The sequence below is a fragment of the Coturnix japonica genome, chromosome 4 (assembly GCF_054131305.1).
Source record: "Coturnix japonica strain WE chromosome 4, WE-NBRP24, whole genome shotgun sequence".
In the NCBI taxonomy this organism is placed as follows: domain Eukaryota; kingdom Metazoa; phylum Chordata; class Aves; order Galliformes; family Phasianidae; genus Coturnix; species Coturnix japonica.
The window spans coordinates 84,472,508-84,496,303 of record NC_140666.1 but is presented as its reverse complement, the minus strand read 5'-3'; the positions used below and the strand labels follow the sequence as shown (position 1 = coordinate 84,496,303).

Here is a 23,796-nt window from a genome sequence, read left to right as displayed (position 1 = left end):
TCAATGCCTCCAAAAAGGAAGTTCCATGGGCTACAAAAACTCCTCAAGGTATTTTCACTTCTTCTGGTAGTTAATCTCCTTATGTACTTCTTGCTAATATGTTCGTGCTAGAGCTGTTATAAGGCAAGAGACTTTCTTTTCCAATCACCCTGCACTCTCATCAAGCTGAATGCCCCTCTTACTGCTTGGTGCTTCAAACTAATTGGATTTTCAGTCATAGGAACCCTTCGGCCATCCTTGCTGGGATGGATCCTGCTGCATTTGCATTGATTCAGCAGCCTCACTGCAGGGCTCTTTGTGCCATTAAGTTCTTCCTACCACTGCAACCACACGCCCTACACAAGCCACAAGCATATCCCAAAGATACACAGCTCTGCTGTCACCAAGACTCCATACTCTGTCTGAACTTGCCTTGCTCAGCTGCTGAGATCTCCAAACCTGAAGAGAACAATAGCTCTTGGAAATCCAAACTTGGTAAGGTCCTAAAAGATTAGGGCCATCTTTCCCTTAGCACACCATCTTTTATGAAGCCTGATTAGGTCAAGCTAGAAAGCTGAGGCATCCAAGATAAACACGCATAACAAAAGATGTTAAACGTCTTTGTGCTGGGAGAGGCTTAATCTTGCTAGGATCTCCTTAAACTCGGAGGTGGGGGGTAAAGCAGCTATTTTTATTGCTGAAAGACGGACTAGTGAAAAAGAATAACATAAATGGGATACAAAAAAATATCTCCAACTAACTCCAAACGCGACAGCAAGCCAAAGCTAACATTCCTCACTGATTGAGACTGTGATGGATATCAGTCTCTCCATCATTTCCAAATTCACATTTCTGTTGTACGACAAATACCCCACAATTTGAGTATAGGTTTGTTATTCTACTTCTGCAGTACTAAAGAGGTTTTATTACTGCATTTGTATAGTAATATGAAGAGTCTTATTCCTTAAAAATTTTAGCTGCAAGTAGTAAAGTCTTATAACAACTCCGGCCAAAACTAAGGGTGGAGAGAGAAGTGCTCATGTCACAAATTCTGCATCTTCTCAGTGATGTCACTCGGGTCTTTTTTGGGAAGACTACTAAAAATACGGCTCCTCCTCCCCAGTCAGAGGATGCCAGAGGCTCATCTCATCCGACAACCTGCTTTCAAAGCGATGAAAAGTCTTGATGAAGAATCTAAAGCCAATTCAGAAATCTCTTCTTGGCTCCTAGAGAGCGAGGCAGCCAGATTCATTTCCAACACACTCCTACTGCTCTGCATCCTGCAGGACACAATGTTCCAGCAACAGCTCTCTTGCTGGGAAAATCCACATTTGTTTGAAACACTTCTATTTCTCCTCTGTCCCTGAAGTTCCATCTTGGATAAAGAAGAAGAGATGACAAGATTTTAGATTATTTGCCCATAATACTAATGTAGGTGTTTCTGATGATTGCAATTCCACAGGTCTACCTATGGGACTAATACTCAAAGTTGTTCTCTTTTTTTTTCCTTCATACTATTTCTTACTCTTTGCCCAGCTCACTACACGGAGCCCTTATTACCAACAATCCCATAAAGACATACTTAGCCAGCTCCCAGCAGAAGAAAAGGATTAGCTAGAGTCAAAATTCCAATTCGGATAAGTAGGTCCTTTAAAATATTATCTCTGCTTCAGCAAGCCAAAGCAGCTAATCACCCCAGCGGTACTAACTCCAGATCTAGATGATTTTACTACTGGACCTCAGATAAAAAATGCTGTGATTTTTGCCTCCTGGCACCTCCTGCAGCAACCAGGAAGTGTTTCCAAATTGAAACACCGTGCAAAGCCAATAAAGTTCTAACAAAGCATTGTCCGTCCCATCCCAACTTTGCTTTGCTTCAAGCACAAATACGAGTTTCCTTTTCAACTTCTAAACTAATCCTTTATGACATCTGAAAGAAACTACATCATATCTAGTTTCTCACAATGCTCAAGTCCAGCTTCCAAATGGAAACAGAACATTCTGCTTATAAAACACGCTATTTACCACAGTGCTAAGAAGTTCACAGGGAGGCTAAGCATTCCTTGTAACATAAGACTATTATTACCAACTTTTAGCCCAGAAAGGTTATCAACAGTTTGCATTTTAAGAAAATTATTTGGATTTTCAGTGCTTTTTAGCACTAATTTGCAGGGTAGTTCTTTTGAGGCATTCCAAAATTCCACATCAGGCCTAAATTGAAGCTTTAATTATGAAGTTTTCTGCCACTACAGAATTATTCATCAGTGTTTCACAGGTCAGGTATCAGACAGTCCCATGTGTTATACCATGGGAGCCCTCTCCTTGTACTTCACCAGTCACTTGTTGCACTGTTTTCCAATGTTCTCTGCATGTAGAAAAACGTTCTGTATTAGAACAACCAAGTTTCTAATCCAAACAGGGTAAAGAAAATATGGTTAATAACCACAGCTTCACAGCTAACAAATCCTGTTTAAACAGTGGTTCTTCCCCCTGAAGAGACACAACACAAAAGGCAAGGCTCAACAAAACCCTCCCATACATGCTGAAACTCAAAATGAAGCCAGAGAAGCTATTTCCAACATCTGCAATTGAGAGCTTTAAAGACTGGGAAGGTATTTCTTGAGCTACAGACTCTCTCGCAGCTTTCTCCATACAATTCTTTCATAAGCCAGTTTTTATTAGAAGAAAGCCTCAACATTATGAGGCGTTCTAGCCTGGATTATGGTTGCCACAACTCCAGCAGAAAACTGCAAGAAAAAGAGACAAGAAAAAATGCTGGAAGGCATCTTTTATATTAACTGATGGACACTAGAATCAAGTTTCTCAGATATTCCACTGATTCAGGAAGCGTAAGCAATATAAAGAGCTCAAAACAGTCCACAGAAGAACATACCTCACCTACCATGCAAACAGGGCTATATTTTACCACTCTAAGGATTTGGGTTGTTATCGCCTCCAGCAATAGAAGAGCACAAATAGAAGGTCCACATGCCTCAAACGCAAGGAAATGGCAATGGAGCCCTGAATTTCCTTACGTTTTGACCTTACAGCATCACCATTCCAGCACCATCTGGTCAATGAGACAGCTCTGACCAAATATAAGCTGCTAACAAAGTCAGCATCCTATACGTTCCTTCATACTCTAACCCCTACGCTTCAGATGCAGAAGCTCCTGCAAGAAAGGAGCAAAGCCTGAACCATCAAATACAGCCTTTGGACTGTTCCTTAAAATGCAACATGTTTTGGCAAATCCTCTGAACTCAAAGGGAACAAGAAGTACTCAGTTTTCTGATTGAAAAAACAGACCTTGTTCAAAGCCTCCCATGTGAGATGGAGAAATCTGCAAGCAGAAGAACCAGAATTAAGCTAAAAAGAATATCCTGGCTGAAGTCGTCAGTTTCCAGTTTGCAGAATTCACAGCCAGATGATGTGCTGGAAAGAGCTTTAAAGGTGATACTTCAGCATAGAGGTTTGCCTTCAAATGCAGAATCCACCCAGCTCAGCTGAAAAACACATACAGAACAAAGACCTGTTTTCATAAAATCTGAATCCAGAAATACATTTCTTGAAACAATGGCAGCAGAGGTGGAATAAGCTCATGAGAATTCCTTCAGGTCACACCTAAATAGGTAATGTATCACCACAGAAATTTAAAGGGAAGAGCTCAACCCACTGCCAAAGGTTAAAGCTTTTATTATTGCCAGCTTGCATCAACGTGAAGTCTCAACCCATCTTTCAGACCCGAGGAAAAGTTAACATTCACATCACACACAGGCGATCCTGCATCTTCTGAAGTATCTTTGTCAGGCAGAACAGATGATCCGCATCTTGTGTCTCATCCTATATGAAGATACTCTTGTTTTTAGTGTTCCTTCCAAAAATAATCCACCACTATATATATCACAGGCAAGGATTTCATTAATTTTGCCTAAGGATATAAATAAATATCTACTATGTTCAGAGTTGCTATCAGCATTGGTCTATAACCAGTCATCTCCCTGCAGTGTGGGAGCCTGACTTTTTCCTCCTCAGAATGACCACAGAAATGCTCTTGTACTGAGCTGAGGAACACAAGTCTGTTCTACTGAGGCTTTAACACACAAACTCCATGCTTTAGCTATAATCATAAACAAAGCGTGCCAACAGTCATTATTTCAAGACTGTCCTAGCTCAAACTTGGTTCTCTGGCCCATTTAAGTAGTTCAGACCAAAATCTAATGGGCAATCGTCATTTAAGTGTATTACTTCTACTTGTAGTCTATGGCATCACTGACAGATTGAAGACTTAATTTCCCTCTCCATAGGCTATTTAGAAAATATTCCATTTAAAAACCAATGGACTGTTATTTTTCTATCTAGTCAGATACAAAATTCACACTCACTGCAAAGTAATTTATAAAGGAAATATTTGCTTATGGAGAAACCTGTGCACCACCAACCTAAAACTAAAGCAAATGATTCACTTTATACAAGACTCACAACATATTACTTTAAGGCTGTGAAATGTACAAAGATAAACTGGCTCTACCACTGGGATATTTGCCTTGCTCCAATTAGAGAAAAGGCAGGGGAAAAAAACAACGATAAGCAATAGCATCATCTACTTTCCCTTAGTGATCGCACTGAATATGAGAAGTCACACAGACACATGCTTTAAAAATAGGCCTGAAAAACACATAGCACTGACCCCTAACTTGTATGTGCAGCAAACACTGTCACTATCACACACCCTGACCCCTGTGAAAGACCAAAACCAGTAGCAGTGCCCAAACCCTATGGGCTTGGTGTTAAGGGATTACACAAATCCCCCTCACCCCCCCAAACACCTCACTCCCCAAATACACCTATTAAGCCACCTCCTATTTGCCTTCAGGTTCATTCTGCACAGTTTCAAACACCTGACTGGCTCATTTAGAACAAAAAGCCCAACTACTAAGTTTGTTTTTATGATCCCAAGTGTGTTCATGCTGTGGGTTTCAAGCCAGGTGAAACCCATTTGTGTCGAGATGCTGCTTTGTGACATTTCAGAGACCTAACAAGCTGCATAATCTGCACACAGGGAAGTCTCTCAAACATAAGCCTTTCTATAAGCATGGATGTTAAAAACAAGGAACCTATGGCAGATCAAATATTTTTTCAATAAGTAGTACAGCTGGTGCATTAAAGACACTGCTAAATTTAGAACTCAAGAGCTTAGCAGTGTTCTGTAAATATCCATGCATCTCGGTGCCTGTAATAACACCAAGTACACTCCCCCAGCCTTACTGCCCTAATTCTCCATATTAAGAGCAGCGTTTCCCTCAGGACACACGGAGCTGCACCCAATTTAGGAAAGTTTCAATCTGTCTGAAAAGTGTAACTCTCCAGAAGACCATTTTGTAATTGTATCAAGTGAGCAAGCAAGTATGCCCTTATTTTAGCACTTCATTGTTTGGGTTATTTCTATATAAAACCCAAAAGCTTCAGGAAGCAAAGTAAGTTACAGGCAGAGCTATGCAACAAAGTCCTCTTCAGGCTTGCAAACAACTGTCCAAGCTTGCTGCTATATCATCTATCTTGAGCACAGAAGGGCTTTGAGCAGATACAAGATACTGTATGGAACAGACAAATCAAGTACCCATAGCAATGGGAAGAAATAGAGGACAGCAGCACATACACCGATATCATGTGGACTTTCAGTGTTCAACTCAGGCACTGCTCGATGTGTCATCAGGGGCATCCTTCTAACCAGGCTTATATTCAGCTACTTCAATAAATCCCTTTGAACTATGCAGCTTAGACTCTCCTAGTTCACTAAATCATTCCAGAAGCAAGGCCTTTCTAGTCTAAGCATTCAGCCTTCAACTATGCACTGAACAGCTTCATCAGGAAATGCTCTATTAAAGAACTCAAGGCACAAACTAAAGAGGGACAAACTCCCCCCCAAATTACATTGTTTTTTAGGTCTTCGGCTCAAAAGAATCTCAGCATTTTCAATGTGCATTACCACAACTCTATCAGATGTTTAATGAATGAGTCTCTAATTCTACAAGAAAGGCCTGTGGAGAGATTCATTTGCCAAAGTGGATTATTGAAGTCACCAGGACTCCAAGCCATATTTACTCTCACCCAGCATAGGGCACATTGCCCTAATACAAAACCATGCTCCTGGATGGGAAGCAAGTGGGCACAAGGTGCCAACCAGCACACAAGTATCATGGATTATGTCACTTAGTACAGTGCAGTTTTACTTGTGTCCCAAGAATACCAGACAAGTGAAAGTTGGGATAGATAAAATCTTCTGTTTTAAATCTTTACTGATTTAAAGGCTGAGGCTTTAAATGGTGGCAGGTAAATTGCTTGACTAGTAAGTCAAGCATATACATATGAAGACAAAAAGAGCAAGAGTGCAACAGGATCACCAGTGTTTAGACAAGAAATCAGTGTCCTCCCCTCTTAGGCAATGATGCTTACTGTATTCTGACAAGATCAGCTCCTGGTAACCAAGTTGAAGGACAAAACAGTAAAGATTTTAATCAGATACAGTCAACAGCAAGAGCGATGCAAGCTTGTCCTTTCAGCTCTTCACTTGAAAACTCTCAGCCTTCCAAGTGAAAGATTTCAAATGAAATCTTTCAATAGCGATAATAGCGTGCTTTATCTAAACACACTTCAAAATAAGGCTCTGAGATTACATCTGAGATTCTGGCATCTTCACTCTACCAAAGGTTAAGCACGCTGTAGTCTGTAAAGAGCAGTAATATGTTTCCTGCTCAAGTTCTGAAACACCAAACCACTGCATTCAAGGGTAGTCAACGGCTGAGCACCTGAACCCAAAGAGAACATCAGTGATAAACAAGCTTCTCGACAGCTGCAGCCTACTCCACAGGTGCAAAGAGCATTTGCTTCAGTTGGGTTCGGTTTAACAGCTCACCTAGTTCAGAACTCAAACTGGTTTTATGTTGTTATGTCCCGCTCAAGCAAGAAATGGGGAGCAGGGAATGAAAGGCCCCGTCCCCCCTGCCTTCCTTCCCTCACTAGTTCTGCTCTTAGGGCAATCAAGATCAGAGTCATATATTATTTTCAATTAAGTTTATTTGAAATGCTGCTTTGAAGCTTCTCAATTAATCCAATTTATTTAATACAGTCTTATTCAATAAAGACTTTGACAAACAAGGTGCATTAAATTTAATCTCACTTTCAATCCAAGAGCAACTGAACTACTACATACATCTTACTATGACAGAAAAGTGACATTTAATCAATTTCTAGGTCTGGACACCTACCTGCACAACCTACCATAGGAAACCTGCTTTAGCAGAGGGTTGGACTTGATGACTTTTTGAAGTCCCTTCCAACCCTTGAGATTCTGTAATACACATTTCATCACCCACGCTCTTTTAACACCTCAGTTCCAAGAGATGCTGCCTTACATTTGGCAACACACTGGAGGTCAGAAGTAACACCATTGGAGCATTCTCAGCTAGGATTTTACAGACCAACATTAAATGCTTCTAGAAAAGGATGATCAGACATTTTAAGCCTTCTTTGAATTTAAGACTGCAGCACGATTGCCAAGAATAGATGCCTGTCTCCTTGGAGCACACAATGGGAAGAAATGGTTACAAGAAATTATTACACTTTGTAGCCAACAGCATTAAAACTGTGCTTGACTACATCCAGGTGAGTTTCCCTTTAACATAAAAAAGAGTCAGATTCATGTTACCGGTGCTCCAAATCTCAGTTTTAAGCACTAAAAGGTAATGAGGAGGTGAGCAGCAAGCAATCATGCTCACTTTGGTACCCCAGCACAGGGCTTAGGGACAGGAGAGGAGCCACTGAGGTCACACAGTCAAGTTCAATGACTTCTGATGATGGCAAGCAAAGGCTCTACAGTGAGAGCAGCCCCTGTTGGATAACCATACCCAGAGAGTAGATCTCAGTGGCACACAGGAGAACACACCAGCAGGAATCCAGTTCAATTCACTGATCGCACTGTCAGTAACTAGCAATGGAACAAATAGCAGAGAAGTAGAAAGAACTGCAAAACAAAACTCTTCACAACTTTGACACACTGGAAAACTGTTCTGAATGATAACACATACAATTCAGCTATGAAAGTTGTGCTTGGGCAGCACTAAGCAAGCAAACAGCAAGGTGAGAGCCTGGACAGAAAGCTGCTGGCTGCAATGGAGCAAGAAGCTGGTCCTGAAACAAGGGTTAAGCACCTGGAGATGCATAAACATGAACACACATGAAAACAACAACCCAATCAGCACAGGAAAGTCTCAGCTAGAATGCAAAGTTAGGCTTCAAGTACCACACTTGAATACCCATGCAAGCTATCTTAAAGGTAATACAAAACAAAAAGGACAATTAGAGCTGAAAACATGACCTCCCGTGAAGATACAGATGCACTGCCTTTATATAGTCCAAAATCATCACAAGGCTGGGTGAGAGGGGAAAGGAAGATGTGGAGAGACAAAACACAAGAAAACAGGAAGAGGACAAAGAAAACAGTTCAATATTACTACAGGGATAAGAATAGACGTCCCTTGTGCCCACGGGATTAGACAGTCAGCTTGCGCTGCAAAAAGGAACATGTCCAGCTCTGTATTCAAAATGAGTTTTAATGCCAAGGAAGCAAATGCTGAACTGGGGGAAAAGCAGAGCTGGTCAAACTTTTTATGAATCACATTAAGTGCACAACACGGCTGTCTATAAGGCTTACAACCAGCCCACATCCTTTTCAACTATTTTGGGGGCCATCTCAATTTGAAGCTACCACTCTTACTCTGAATGAGCTAGAAGTCAGTCTTCTCAACTTGCAGAAAACAGGTTAATGTTCACATGTCCAAATGCCTTTGGGGTACGGCAACAGAAAACTCATACCTGCCCCATACTTTGCTCACGCAGAAATAAATCAAGTCCAATATCTCGCAGCAATATGAGAATTTCAGCAGCATTGCTGTATGCTGTCGGTATCCTTCTGCTCTGACCAACAAATTCCAGAATCATATATTCCTTCTGACAGCAGTGCTCTAGTGATGTAATGGCTTTCACTGTGGTGTCACAGAGCATCCTCACAACAGTACACACACACACCTTTTACTGTAGCCAAGCCTAAGGCTGTAGCTTCAACTTCCTGTGCATAGAAAATGCTGTAGACGAATCATATACTCCAAAATATGGAACGTATGGAGCCAAAGCAGAAAGCATTAGCTACAGCTAGTCAGAGGAAGTCTGTGCCCAAAATAAGTCACATGAACATTGAAAATGCAAACTCTGAAGTCATTAAACAGGGAAACAAAATGAACTAAGAGCTTAAGCACAAATAAGACACCTAAGAATCACATAATCATAGTGGTTGGAAGGGACAAGAGATCATCGAGTCCAACCCCCCTGCCAAAGCAGGTTAACTACACTAGGTCACACAGGTAGGCATCCAGGTAAGTCTTGAATATCTCCAGAGGAGGAAACTCCACAACCCCCCTGGGCAGCCTGTTCCAGTGCTCCGTCACCCTCACCGTAAAGAAGTTATTGTGCACATTCATGCAGAACTTCATATGCTCCAGTTTCTGTCCGTTTCCCCTTGTCCTGTCTCCAAACACTGCTGAAAAGACACCAGCCTCACCACTTTGCCCCTCACACCTCAGATATTTATAGATCTGAATCAGGTCTCCTCTCAGTCTTCTTTTCTCAAGGCTAAACAGACCCAGTTCACTTACCCTTCATAGGGGAGATGCTCCAGGCCCTTCACCATCTTTGTGGCCCTCTGCTGGGCTCTTTCCAAGAGATCCCTGTCTTTTTTTATACCGGGAGCCCAGAACTGGACACAATATTCCAGATGAGGCCTTACCAGGGCAGAGTAGAGGGGGAGGATTACAACCCTTGTCCTGCTGGCCACACTCTTTTTAATGTACCCCAAAATATCACTGGCCTTTTTGGCCATGAGGGCACACTGCTGGCTCATGGCCAACCCGTCATCCACCAGGACACCCACGTCAAGAAGCACACATCAGGTAAAATACAATGTATTTTTCCCCCTCTGTAATAGTTCTGGTAGTATAAATGGCTCACTGGATACAAATCTGATCTATAGGTTATCATTCTGAACAGATTTGCAAACAAACAAACAAAAAACTAAACAGTAAGTGCAACAAGCAGCCTGTCTCACCTCCAGAGTACCATGATTTCTTATTCAAACACTGACATGAACAATCCTGGTCAGTATGCAGTGTTAATGGACACATTAAGTAAACACACACCTACCTACGCTCAAGTGCAATACCATGTCCAGAGAGGTGAGCAGCCACGGGCTTTATGCCCATGTTTCAGTGACAATAGTATTCCCTCCTAACCAGGAGCTCTGCTGTTCTTATCTCACCCTTCCAGGCCCTTACAGCAATCCACAGCACTTCTCTTAAGCCCAAGTTACCCACACACCCCAAATTCATCAACTTGGTTTTATTTCTAACTGTATTCTAAAAAACCAAAGATGAGGTTCTAGGTACTCACTCCTTTCTCCTTTTCCACTAGAAGAAATATATACCACGTTTAGCCAGCTCACTGATCAGCTACTTACCAGATGCTGTTCTCATCACTCCTCTCTCCTCCTCCTCACTAAATACCATGAAATCAATGATGCTATGAAGCACAGCAGTAGACTTAGGGCGTGCTTACGCAGCTCTGTGCTCCATTCCAAGCAGGACAGAACAAGTAATTATTAGCCACTGCTATTAAGACAGTGATAGACAAGCTAAAAAAGATTTCTGTTCCAGAGCCACTTGGCCAAGCACATTTCCACTATTCCATGTTTGAGTCACGTTCTACAACACAGCAGACTCCAAATACACCAGCTTTTTTCACATCCTGCATGTGATTTCGAGTCTGGAAGTTCATAAAGCAACAGGGTTTGATAGATCCCATTGACGTGCAATTTGGTTTTTTTTTTTCTTACTTCAAGTTTTCACCCCTCTAAAATCAGAAGAGGTCAACTAACCCTCAAAGGAAGACATCTGTCAGTGGGAAAGTAGAGGGAGTTAAAGGAAGCAGTAACTTTAAGAGAAGAATTTGCCCTATGAACAAGCTTTGACAAGCAGAATAGAGAACTCAAGTATCCACTAGGAATTGCATGAAGTGCAAGCAAGACAGGAAGACTGCAAAATGTAAAGCTACAAACAAGAAAACAAAACATAATATAGGTGCAGAGTACTGAAGGAAGAACGTAGTATCATTTACCTCAACACAAACTGTTAAACACACCATAATAATATGAGCTGCCCAATTAGGCTGAAAAGCACATTTACCATACAAATTTCAAAAACCTCCCAAACCCCTCAGAGGCATTAAAGCTGTTCGCAATGTTATTTGAGATGCAAATTAGAGACCTAAAGTTAATATAGCACCAACAGAAGCTCCTATTACTCCTGTTCTTGGCTCAAGGAAATGTGACAGTAGAACACAGAATCACAGAATGACCCGGGTTGGAAGGGACCTCAAGGATCATGTAGTTCCAACCCCCCTGCCTGGCAGGGCCACCAAACATACACCTTTACTAGATCAGGTTGCCCAGGGCCCCGTCCAACCTGGTCTTGAACACCTCCAAGGACGGGGCATCCACAACCTCCCTGGGCAGCCTGTTCCAGGGCCTAACCACTCTCCTAGTGAAGAACACGAGCCCCAGCCCTGTCCTGTGAGGTCCCATTAAGACAGTAAAGGTTCTTGTTTGTTTTTAATAAGTTAACTCACTTTGGTACTAATATAGAAATTAGAACTGTAATCTTCCATAAACCCATAAGTTTTAAATGCACTAAGAAGCAGCAGCAAGGTAACTGCCTGGGCTGACAAGGAGAAACGGGTTTCCTGAAGGAAAGAGGAACTCATGTCCTATCTTCCCAAACCACAGACCTCAGCACAAAAGTAAAGGTGCAGACACTGCTGCTGCAGTCATTCCACCAACCCTTTCCTGTACCAGCTGGGTTCCAATTTTAAAGCTCTGCAAAAGCTGCTTTCTTCCATCTCAGATGCCTTTCCTGCAACGACACGCGTTTCTGACTGTACTGAGACAGTTCTGTAAAACGCTTCTAATGACAGCACTGGGCAAAACGCAGTTTGGTTTCACACCCTTAGCTCTATCTGTATCCACATGCATCAAAGGGCAATCACCATCTCTGGCATTGGGTGAGGGTGTTTCTGTGCTCCCAAAGCTCTGGGCCTGCAACCTGACTTACCATGGCAAGTGTGCATCCCTATGCTTAACTACTAGAGGCTCATTTTCACAGGTCTTCAGTTGCCACACCAAATTCAAAGCAGCGATGCTAACATTAGGTAATCAGAACCCTTGCTCTTATGGCTAACACCAATAAGCATTACACAGGTGATGGCCTGCATTTCAATAACACAAATACAAGCAGTGCAAAGCTAGCTGTATCATTCTGGTTTTGCAATTCAGTAAGTTGTCTTTATATAATACAGAATATAGAAGTTTCTTTATTTCTAAAGTGTGATCTTCAGTTGCTTTCACGAAAGAAATGCTGCTGTCAGGAAACCAAGAGCCATAACCCAGATAACGTATTTAGCAACAGCCCTGCCTGCTGCCTCACCCCAAGCTTGCAATTCACACAAACACAGCCTTCACAAGTTCTTTCTGCCCACTACAAAACACTGACAGTTGTGACTTCCTCGCCAGCTCGTTGATGACATTCACTGCATGAACTGATTGTCTCGAGAAAGAGAAAAAAAGCAGATTAATATCAGAGAGCAGACAATTCTTTTCATATTAGGCTCTGCACTTGCGTAGTCCATGAACAACAGATGACAAGTATAATAGTTTAAAAATAGCCTAAATTTACTTTATAGGAATAAAAACTCCAAGCAAACAAAATTCCCTTCTAAAAGAACATAACTTGTTTGCTTGAAGGAAAGTCAGTGCTGCCAAAAGGCAAAATTGCTGTGTATATTATCACCTCCCAACTATGCAAAAAGAAATGTAAACAACAATATAAGTACTAATACTTTCCATTGAAGGTTTAACAAGATTTCTCGCTGCTGTTTAAAGCAAAAAACAAAAAGGACAAAATGCTACAAATAAAACATCATCCAAAAAATGTGGGAGCAAAAAAAAAGAATCGTGTTTGGAAAGTTTTAAGTACACATGTTTCTAAAGGGAATAATCTATCAAACCACAGGAGGTGACTAGAACTGCCATCATCACCGCTAGCACAAAGGAATGCAGATTGGGGGAGGCAATAGAGGAAGGGGGAGAAAGGAGAGAGAAGGGAAAAGGGGTCGGTACTAAAACAAGGCAGCCACAATAATGGTTACCAGACTCTCAAGGAATTCTTATAGGAAAGAATCAGCCCCACACGCCATTTGAAAGTAAAACAATCAATGCAATAAATTAATCTGGAAGTTCAACTTTCCTATTCTCAGCACAGTTTATTGCCATAAATGCAGGTTTACGCCATGCTCTGAGCTTCTAAAGACTATAACACAACGTTGCAAATAAAAGTATTCCTTTCAGTCTCCTCGTTCTCCCCAGTCACAGCACCCTGCACTCAACAGCGTTCAAGAGGAAATACAGAAACTTGCTATGCCCAATCTAAGGCGTTTCTTCACAACCACTTAACTTGAAAAGTTTCAAGTTAAGAGACAATAGCATTGAGTTACAGGCTGGCAGATACAGGCTGAGAGAGGACAGGCAGATGGCCACCACCAGCACAAGGTGGCCTGGAGGAGTATCATTAAGGAAGGATCTTGTAGATCATTTTCAGTTTATATCTAATAGCCAGTATGTGCTATTATATTCCACACGCCAAAGAGCCTTAAAATGAGGGGTGAGTAAAAATAACTGATATTAACACAGATAGAATTTCCCATAATAAATAGCAAACAATTTAGCAGCTCCACGTTAACCACATGGAAACCACCTTGTGTTAAGCTGATGTGGATGTATACTTTGGTTCCCTAAAATACACACTATTTTCTGCCTCAGAATGTGTGTCTCCCAGGCATCCCACTGTAAAGATACATTCAACTATAAAGATACAAGCTCTTATATCATGCCCACTGCACCTCCAATAAAACCAGATCTCAAGTCACATGCTCTGTTAGGAAAGTTTCTGCCATTCAGCAGATGTTGTGCTCCACGTTCCCTAAGCCTGACCCGAAGCAATCAGCACATTCACAATTAAAACCTACCCAGAAATATTTCAGCTCACCGCAGCGTGCAGAAACCTTCTGCTTCTTGCCAAAAATGGCCTGGATGGAAAACATTTCCTAGCAGTTAGGATATGAATCGGAGGCAGCGTAACCATAAGGGCTGTAATCAACGTTCTCAAGAGCTAATTTTAATGTAAGCACAGCAAAGCAGAACAGAGCTCTGCCCCAGGCCTGGAGCTCAGGACTGAGAGCAACCTATTACCCCCTAAGTAACAGTGCTGCTATAAAGAAAGGGGATTTTCTCAGCGCTTATAGAGGACGTAGGCCTTAACTAAAGAGAAAACCACTCAACTTTCAGCTGTCTGCTAAGAGAGGAGTGACGCAATGCTTAACCCAGAGGGCCACCTCCTGCTGCCAGCCCCACAACCCTTCCAGCCACCTCAAATCCCCACGATTCCTCTTATGGAATCCTACATAGAGGCTGCAGGAAAACATTTGGCGAAGCAAAGAACCAGAACAAAGCCTTGATTAAAGCTGGCACAGCACAAAGAGCCCGTTTAGTTGCGGGTTTGACGCTTCAGCCCCGTTAAGCTGAGGCCGTCATTCAGAACCGAGCTGCTGGGGGATGGAAGCGATACCAGCACAAAGGCCTGGAGAGCTGCTAAATAACTAAGATCCCGAAAGCCAATATAATATATTTTTGTGAGGCAGTTTTCTTTAGAAAACAAGATTATCGTCATTACATATGTTTTTTTTTCCTCCTGCTGCCATCCCGACTCTCCCTTTAACAGCAGCGGAAAATGGAGCCAGGCTCAGCCCCAACCCCACACGTCCTCACAGGGAAAGGCAGCCCCGGGTGCCCTCCTCATACATACACACACGAAAGGGCCTCACCGCCCACCCTGCTCCCACCCGCCGTCTGTTACCCGCTACCCGGCCCCGCGGCCTCCCCTGCCCGCCCCGAACCCGCAGCCGCTACCTGCGCCCGCACGGGCCGCCTCCCCTCCGCGTATGGACCAGGCTCCTCAATGGCAATTGAACAAAACACAGCTGGCTCCGCCCCCTCCCTGCTCCCACGCGCTCCTATTGGTCAAAGCACCCTCCCGCCGACCTCTCACCCGCTCTGCTATTGGCCCGCCCTGAGCTCTAGCTCCGCCCACAAGAGGCGGAAGGCGGGGCTGTGCACCGTAGGGCCGTACAGCTGTGAGGTCGCGGCAGACTACATTTCCCAGGAGGCGTTGCGGCTGCGTTCTCTGATTGGCTGGACAGGAGAGCGTAGGGAGGTGCGTTGTGCAGAGCGATAACTACGCAATTAGCGGAGGGGGCGATGACGTCATCACGTTCCCGGATGGGACCGCAAGGAGGGCGCTGTTACTCTGGTGGCGTAACTTACGGCACTGTGCGCCTTGCCTTGAGCGTACGCATGCGTAGCGGCGTCTGTGAGGGGATTACCTCAGGGTGGGCGGGAGGCGGTTGAGGCTGCTTGAGCTGCTCTAGGCGGCGGTGGCACAGAGACTGGGTTAAATGGGAGTCCCTGTGGGCTGGAGCAGGGCTATTCAGCTTCCTCCAACCCACCACAGCGGTTTTCCCTCATCAGGTCCGGCTATTTTCTTTGCCTTCCCCTCAGCTCTCGGCCTCTCATGTAGCGTAACGGTGGGGCTGCACTGCCCTCTGCCTGCTCCCCTCATAGCTCAGGGATCTCCTCAGGTGCGGCTCCCCTGGGGTCCAGCCTGGCTGGGGCCATCTTCTGTTGCATCTCTTTAAAATGGAGGCCAGAAAAAAATAGCATAAAAACAATTAAAACATAAAAAATAATAATAAAGCTGCTTGTTATTCTGCAAGAAATATTCCTATGGGAGTTTTACAGCGATGAGTCAATCGCAGCGAGGAAGTGGGATGTGTTTGGACAGCAATTACACCGTACGCTTGTCAGGGCAGAGGCTGTTTTATGTGGGTGCATAATCCCTACCGTTCTGAGAAACCAAACCCTGATTTACTCTTGCCTACAGGCCTAACATCGCTGGCTTACGGGTGTTATTTTATTAACGGTGACTACTAACGAGCTCTTGGCATCCCTCTAACAAGCATCTGTTATTTCAGCCTTCTGCAACCTGTCCTTTAGATTTTCAACGCCTTTCCTGTGATACAGAAGGCTGTTTTCAGTTGACTTTACCCCATCATAATGACCGCGTTGCTCTTGTCACCTTATTTCACAGTCATAGAATCATTTGAGTCGGAAGGGACCCATAAAGGCCACCTAGTCTAACTCCCCTGCAATGAACAGGGATAACTACAGCCCCATCAGGTGCTCAGAGCTCCTCCAGCCTGACCTTGGGTGTCCATAGAGATGGGCACCCACCACCTCTCTGGGCAACCCATGTCCAATTTTAACTCTAGGAGACCAATACCTTAAAACTAATTCCCCTTCAAACAGCATTGCCAGGTTGTGCCCCTTGCTGTTCGTTATTCACAAGTGAATATTTAAATCGGTGTGCTAGTTCTCTGGAAGATCAACACCTACCTCTCTTTAGAAAGATCTTTCAAGAGATTAAAGGTTCGCAGAGAAAGGCACAGCTTTTCTCCCATAGCTCAGTCCTGGCTCTTGAAATACTTTCTGCTTGTGCTCATTTTGCTCCTGGCCTTGTTGTGAATTCTAGTGCATGGGAAATTGTAGCTCATCTGCTTTCGCGATCCTATCCGTACCTTTGGCAGAGATTTGGCTCCATTCTGTAATCAGTTTTGTACACAGAATTCACCATGGAAAACAAATTATCCTCCAAGCATTTCATTGCTAAATCCTCATCCAGACTTAGAATTAACAATTTAGTTTTTTCTTTAAAAAATAAAATAAAGTCATAACAATTTTATCTTACACAACCATTAAATCTAAGTATTCCACTGTCGTTTAACAGCTGAGGTGAAAGATTTTGATGTAAAATTGGTTTTTCCTTGCCTACAAGTTTAACCATTTTCATAGCTGCCCTTACTTAGGGCACTGTGCTTTCCCACAGCCTCCTGTGCTATTTCTGCTGTAAGTAGAATTAAGAACCAGAGGGATCTTTCGCTTCTGAAACCCAACTGCTTCTTGATTGCAACAGTTCACTTACAGCCAATCCTGTGGCCATGGGGGAGGCATGTGAAAGGGGCTACAGCTGCTTTCCCCTCGCAGTCAGCTGGAGACTTTCAACTCGGATCAAAACCACACAGTAATTAAATTACCTTACGGACTCTTCAGTATTCTATCCCACCTTCTATAATGCTTTGCTGTGATCTGTCCCCTGATTTATTTATTTGTTAGTCACCTTCCATTCTTTTCTCCAGCTTTATCAGCTGTCTTTTCCACTGTGGCAAAGCTGATACTCCATTCTTTTGGGGTGGAGCTGCTTTCAACTCTTAATTGTAAAGCAGGTGGGAAGTTGAGCCCTATAAACTGGTGATGTTACAGAGGTGCTAATTACTCTGATCAGTTGGTTGCATCCCCAAACTTACTTCATGGGCTATTTACATACAACTGCAAGGGTCAACAAAACTAGTGAGCTAGTAAGGAAAACAGGATTGAATGATCTTATCTTTAACAAGGCAGGTGGGAGCTTTAATCTACATTATTCAATGTGAAACCATTCTTTTATACTCAAGAGTAAAGCTCTGTCAAAGATCCAAATTATAGTTCAGGTCTTGTTAAATACATACCTACATTCCCCTCTTGATAGTGACTGTCTGGCACTATAGATACCTAATCGCAAACATGTTACCACATGTTACAGTGGTCAGTGTCTGTTCAATCAACTGTGTGTCTCCGGGAAGTGCCATCTGTTTCTAACGCAACAGTGAGAAGTGAATGTAGACACGCTTCTTAATTTAAGAAAATAAAACACCTAAAGCGGTGGTGACACAAAAATATCTTTACAATAAATAAAGTATAGACCAAAATAGATGCAATGAGACAATCAGAATGACCCTTGGGAGAAAGTTTTCACCTGGGGAAACAGATGCGTGGTGTGATTGCTCAAGATATCATCCTGGGGGTTACTTTATGAAGTGCTAAAGTAAGCATATAGAAGTCTTCAGCATATATATAGATAATAGCTTGAGTTTGGGCCTTTGTGACTTCTATATATGAATAGTAATAGCGTATACGTATAGGAATAGCAGTTCCTCTTTTACACCATCTCCTGGGTCCATCTAGCTCGTAGGACCTGTTATTCAGGAACAATAACAGGGAGTGTTTTTCCTTTCTTAGTCAGAATGCAGTGTGTAGGCATGTGTGGCCCATTGACTTTGCCTCTCAGGCAAAGAAGTAAGTTGGGATATTGATATAAAGACTCAGGTAAATTTACTTCAAGTCGCGATATTTCTCCTCCTTTAGTAATCGCTGTTAGTTATTCGTCTGTTTCTATGTAAAACGGAAAAGGAACCTCTGTTTTAGAATATAAAATTTATGAAGGCCCCTCAAAAACATTCCAGATCTAATAAAATCCTTCACTGATCCTGTTTCTATCAGGGTCACATTCCCGTTGACCTCAGGAGCAAGCAGGCAATGTGGATTCCATTTCTCAGCCCGTCACACAGGGGAGTGAAGAAGAAAAGATTGTCTGACTCCAGAGTCTGATATGGAACAGGTACAGGAGACCAGGAGACAGAGCATGCGGTTCTGAGGTGTCCTGTATGTTTAAAGAGGGTGTTTGAGCGTGGCCGAGTTTCATCAAAGTTGCTTTTTGTACTTCTCTATTCTCTTTGTTTATCAGTTTCACAGCTGAGCGTACAGATTCTGGGCACAAGAGGAAGTTCAGTTGCTAATTGCATGTATCAGTTGGTGGTTTTCACGTTAACCTTGCTCAGACAGCTCGAACAGATCAGTTTTCTGTGTAAGAACCTTGCTTATGTTCATGGGTTCATTATAAGTGAGATAAAGCAGTAAGGATGCTAAACAAATAAGCTGGAACTAAGAAGCGAAGGAGTGTTCAGCATCAAAACTGGAAACAAGCAGAGAGCTGACATCCTGGGACACTGGAATCGAGGGTCTCATATACCACTACAAGTTGTCTAGACATTAAGTTCTTTGTGAACTCTTACAAGGATTTTTTAAATGCTGAGTTAATAGTGACCAGATCAGGTTTTATTGGATTTCATGGCAGGGTGACTCCATCCTATGCCCCCTGTACACAGCTGACTTCTACACCCAGCCTTTCACCTCTATTACTTGCTATTGCAGCTACACAGTTGCCTTCCTTTTCATAAACTGAGCCACCTGGCCAGCATATACACTGTTTTCCAGGGTCTGAATTAGCCATAGAAAGGGCAAATCAAGCTCCAAGAACCGAGCCGATATAGCATTGTTCTGCTTTTCCACTGCAGTCTCCTAGGAATGGTCCCACTCATGAGAACTCGGAATTGCTAAGAGTTCAGCCAAAGCATCTTCTGCCTACTCGAGTTTCTAAGTCCCTCCTACATGAATTTCCAAATGCCTCGTTCTTTTTGCACTTCCTCCATAGACCTTCCAAGACTGTACACTTGTTTGCTTTACAAAGCGTCATATTCACCTCCTGAACCTCTTCTCAACCCAAAACTTTCCCCCAACTCATCACTCCTTGAGCAAAGCCGGGAGCAGCTAAAATGTTACACATACCCTGGTGCATCTCTGAGAGCTCCTATTGCCCTCTATTACCCATCAGTTCGGTTGTGGCTGGGTTTGGAAATCTATTGCGTACTCCAGTGATTTCCAATATGATGCATAAAAAACGCCAATTGCCAGCACATAAATGTGATTAATGAGCACTGTTAGTTAAAGCACACTCGGTGCAACGTATCATGCAACGTTTCACCATACAGAATTTCTATAGGAGCCTTTTCCTCATTTTTAATGAGTGAATTTGGTTTTGGTGGTTTTATTGCTGTTCTGTTTAGTTTCAAAGCAGATAGTAGTAAACCCAGATCCAGGACTTAACTCTTTTTTGTTATAATTTATCCAAGAAATCTAAGGCAGCAAGTAACAAAGTCACTGTACTTAGAAACACTCTGGATGACCGCTTTCTTAGTGTAAGAATTGTTTATACCTGCATAGATATGTTTTTTTTCTTTCCGACCTCACAATCTGCTGAGGAGCAGTGGAAGATGTACAGAGGTAGGTGACATTGTGACAGGCCTTAATACCTTTTACCTGACGCCTTCCAAACATGAAACCATATCTCTATCTCCTTAAATCGATTGTGGTTAAATAAAGAAGGAACTGTTTCAATCACCAAATCGAACTAGGGATTTAGGGATACATTTTCATATGTATTTAGCATAGAGCAGAGAGATATATCCCTAAGATTTGAAACGTGGATTCTTCACATGAATTTTGTGCATGCTAATCATCAGGTATATGGGTTTTCTTCTACACTGTGTGTTTCTAGCTAATTTCCCTTGCAGATGACAATTCAAATGAGACGTTTCTACTCGTGCTCCCAGAGCTGCCTCCTGTACTCAAACTGAAATTGTAGCCTGTCTCTGAGAAATCCCATCCCCTATTAATACATAACTGACAGATGGAGCTCATTGTGACTCAAACAGAACTTTTCGTTTTCTCTCTGCTTCTACTCGACTAACACAACCATCCATATCCATTCAGAATGGTTCTATGTCTCCCCGTGTCCTTTGGCCACACCAACTTTCTGCTTCCAACTGTCCGTTGTCTTTGTTTTTCTTGTGTCCGTCTTCCATTCAAAGCCCTTTGTAGCCCATTCCACCTCTGTCTATCTTTTACTAAAGTGAAGGCAGCTTTTACCCCTCAGGCCCCCCAGACACCGCGCCATGCAATCACCTCATGTGACCTCTGCTCGCCTCAGATCTTTATATTTTAGCAAATAGGCCCATATATTAAACCTAAAGGTTTCAATTAAACTGAAGTATTTTAATTCTCGGGAGACTAACCTGTGTTTCACAAGCGGAAAACAAGAGTGATCGCTTTTGCCTGAGGCTTTTACGATGGTCTGAATGATTCAGAAGGTCAGCCAGGCCGATGGCTGTAGAGAAAGGGCAGGGAAAAAGAAAAGACAAATGAACCTTCATGTCCCTGCTCCTCCAACTGGGAGGGGAATCTCATCCTGACCCACAATGAACCCTGTGCAGGGGAGCAACAGACATCCATCAGTCCTGTTGGAAGAGGGGTTTCCCCATCACTTCAAAGCACCCACTTAAACCGTTCTGCGTTTCAAGCTGTGAGCCATCTAAGGATGCTTCTGAAGGAGGGAGGAGATAATATTTGAGCTAATAAGTAGGCCTGTTTTAATGAAACCTGGTGTCTTTTGGATGTGTTTCAAGGCCGACTGACTAAGATGCAAGTCCTGACTGAATCTTTTTCTGCAGCTGGGATTGGTGTAAAGCCTCACAAGCTTTTTTCCTATGTTCTCTGTGTCTAATGCTGTGGGAGCCGATTAAGTAGGTTTATCTTCAGTGGGAACACTTGTAGGGTGTCTTCTGTTCAGTTGGCTACTTCCATAAATTGTCTACAACCTTAATCCTGTTTGAGGCCTCTCCGTCTTTACCAAATTCAGATGAAGTTGTCAAACTGGTTTTAAAAGTATTGCTGTGAATTATAGATATGCACGGACAGACACCGACGGCGCACACTGGTGTCTATGCATTGGAAAAAGGAAACTGGGGAGCAATTATTTCTCTCTCTTCTCTGACAGTATTGACTAAGGACAGGAGATTTGATCATAGACATTATTTTAATGCTGACCCAGGATTATTGCAGGTGCATTGAAGGCTGTACACAGAGCCTTACTTGCAGAAAGGACTGAGCAGGGAGATTCCTATATGGATTCTGGATTCAGGCAAACCGAGACCTTCCAGTCCCAAACATTGAAACCACAGAAGCTCCCTGGTTTCTTTCTGAAGCTATTGAAGCTTCTAATGACTTAGCTTATATTGAGAACGAGCTGCTAAATCAGCAGCAATGCATGTTTACAATCACAACTTAAAAAGAATGTATGTGGTTTCAATTCATAATATATCTAACACAATGAGGGCCACCAGAACCCATAGCAAGGATCAGCCATTGAACCTCTTGTCTCCTTGTTAAGCTATGACTGCACACCTCTTGTCTTTCTCCTGTGGCAGTCTGAGGGCTTCAGAGCAACTCCCTCTTACCCTGAGGTCAGGGATTTATCTCCTCCCATAACCCCTCCAGTTTTGCTCTGACTGAAGCTGGTGAAGCCTGCAAATGATGTGCTGAAGACACTGCTAACCGAGCTGACCATCACCACAATCTTCCCAGCTCTCTGCTGGCTGCCTGCCTCATCTTTATTTTGGCACTTCTTCAGGCGAGGACTGTATGTTTAACCTGTGTTGTACAGTGCCTAGCATAACTATCTCTACAGTTCCTAGATGCTGTGATTAGATGGCAAGAAATTGCTTTAGGAGCTCGGAGATTGGGAGGAAAGGGGGGGGAAGGGGAGGATGTATTTTCTGTAAACTGAAGATTTTTGCTTGCCAAAAATAAATGAATCAGTTAAAATATTCCACATAGAGATCTGCAGATCCGAAATGCAGAGAGGTCACTGTAAACAGCTGAAAGAATTTCCCTCTCCCCAAGAGAGCAATCATCAAGTATGTTCTCTGAGGAAGAAGAAGTGCAGTTTTAGAATGTGTTTCCTGCTCCGGATCATTTTTAATGTTCTGAAGGCAGCAGGTACTTCATTTAAAACAAGTATTTCAGACCTTGTAATTAGGATAGCTGCTCTAATTATTTTTTACAAGTGCTGCATTTCAAAACTAATTATATATATATATGTATGTATGTTAAGGCCTCATGTGAAAAAAGAAATGCAAAGCAAACCTCACAACAGCAACGTAAGGCCCTGCCTGTTTTTCTCCTGGTTACCAACCCTGTACAAATTAAAAGCACATTAGCTACTTTGAAAACAAATCTGCCTGCAGTTCAACCTTTTCTCTTTGGAGTTTTAGTTTGAAGATAGCGGTGGCATTTCACTGCCTGAGCCACTTGAGTGAATTTCCTGGTTTTGCTTGGTTGCTTAATTTCCTGTTGGGCTCATATTTTGCTTAATTCAAGACAAAAAGACCCCTATAAATTGGATGAATGATTGAAATTGCAGAGCTGGACGTAGTAGTTCGATTGCAGTTCAGTATGTGCCTGTCTGAAGAGAGGTAGGATTTCTGAGACATGCATGTAGCTCTAAAAATGTCTTTAATTCAGCATTTTCGCTCCTTATCGAATTACCCCTCTAAATATCCAAATATCTGTTATCAAAGGTCTTCTCTTCGTGTTCAGCTTTTAATGCGTGTCCATGACAAGTTTTCCCCTGTTACGACATAACTCTTAAGTCTCTAAAACAGGACCAAAATAAAACAATAGGAAGTGCCACAGTCTGTTATTCATAACAGCTCTCCAGCAGTACTTGGGAGTACATATGAAACAGATCTACTTCTCTGCATTCTCTGCGTGATTTCTCCAGTACTAGGCTTTACATTCATGTTTTATATACTCGAGATAACTCAGCGTTATCTCCTGCATGGGGCTGAAAGCTTCAGGATTCAAACTCTGCATTGACTGGATCATAGCATCGTAGAATCATAGAATAGAATCATAGAATGTTCTGAGTTGGAAGTAACCCACAAGAATCACTGTCTAACTCCTGGCTCCACATAGGACCACCCAAAACTGAGGCTACA

General features: G+C 42.8%; 1 protein-coding gene across 7 annotated transcripts in view; it reads right to left on the bottom strand.

The window, feature by feature from the left end:
• Positions 1-15,134, bottom strand: part of FAM53A (family with sequence similarity 53 member A) — a 60,812-nt gene extending 45,678 nt beyond the window's left edge. For 3 of the 7 annotated variants that reach the window (XM_015862827.3, XM_015862830.3, XM_085547461.1), the window contains exon 1: positions 15,101-15,134. The gene's annotated coding sequence lies outside the window, so the exon portion shown is untranslated. Of the gene's footprint in view, positions 1-3,285; positions 3,483-8,850; positions 8,950-14,160 lie in introns of those variants that run through there. The other 4 variants (XM_015862829.3, XM_085547460.1, XM_085547459.1 and 1 more) reach the window with 3 other exon arrangements.
• Between the last annotated feature and the right edge of the window lie 8,662 nt (positions 15,135-23,796).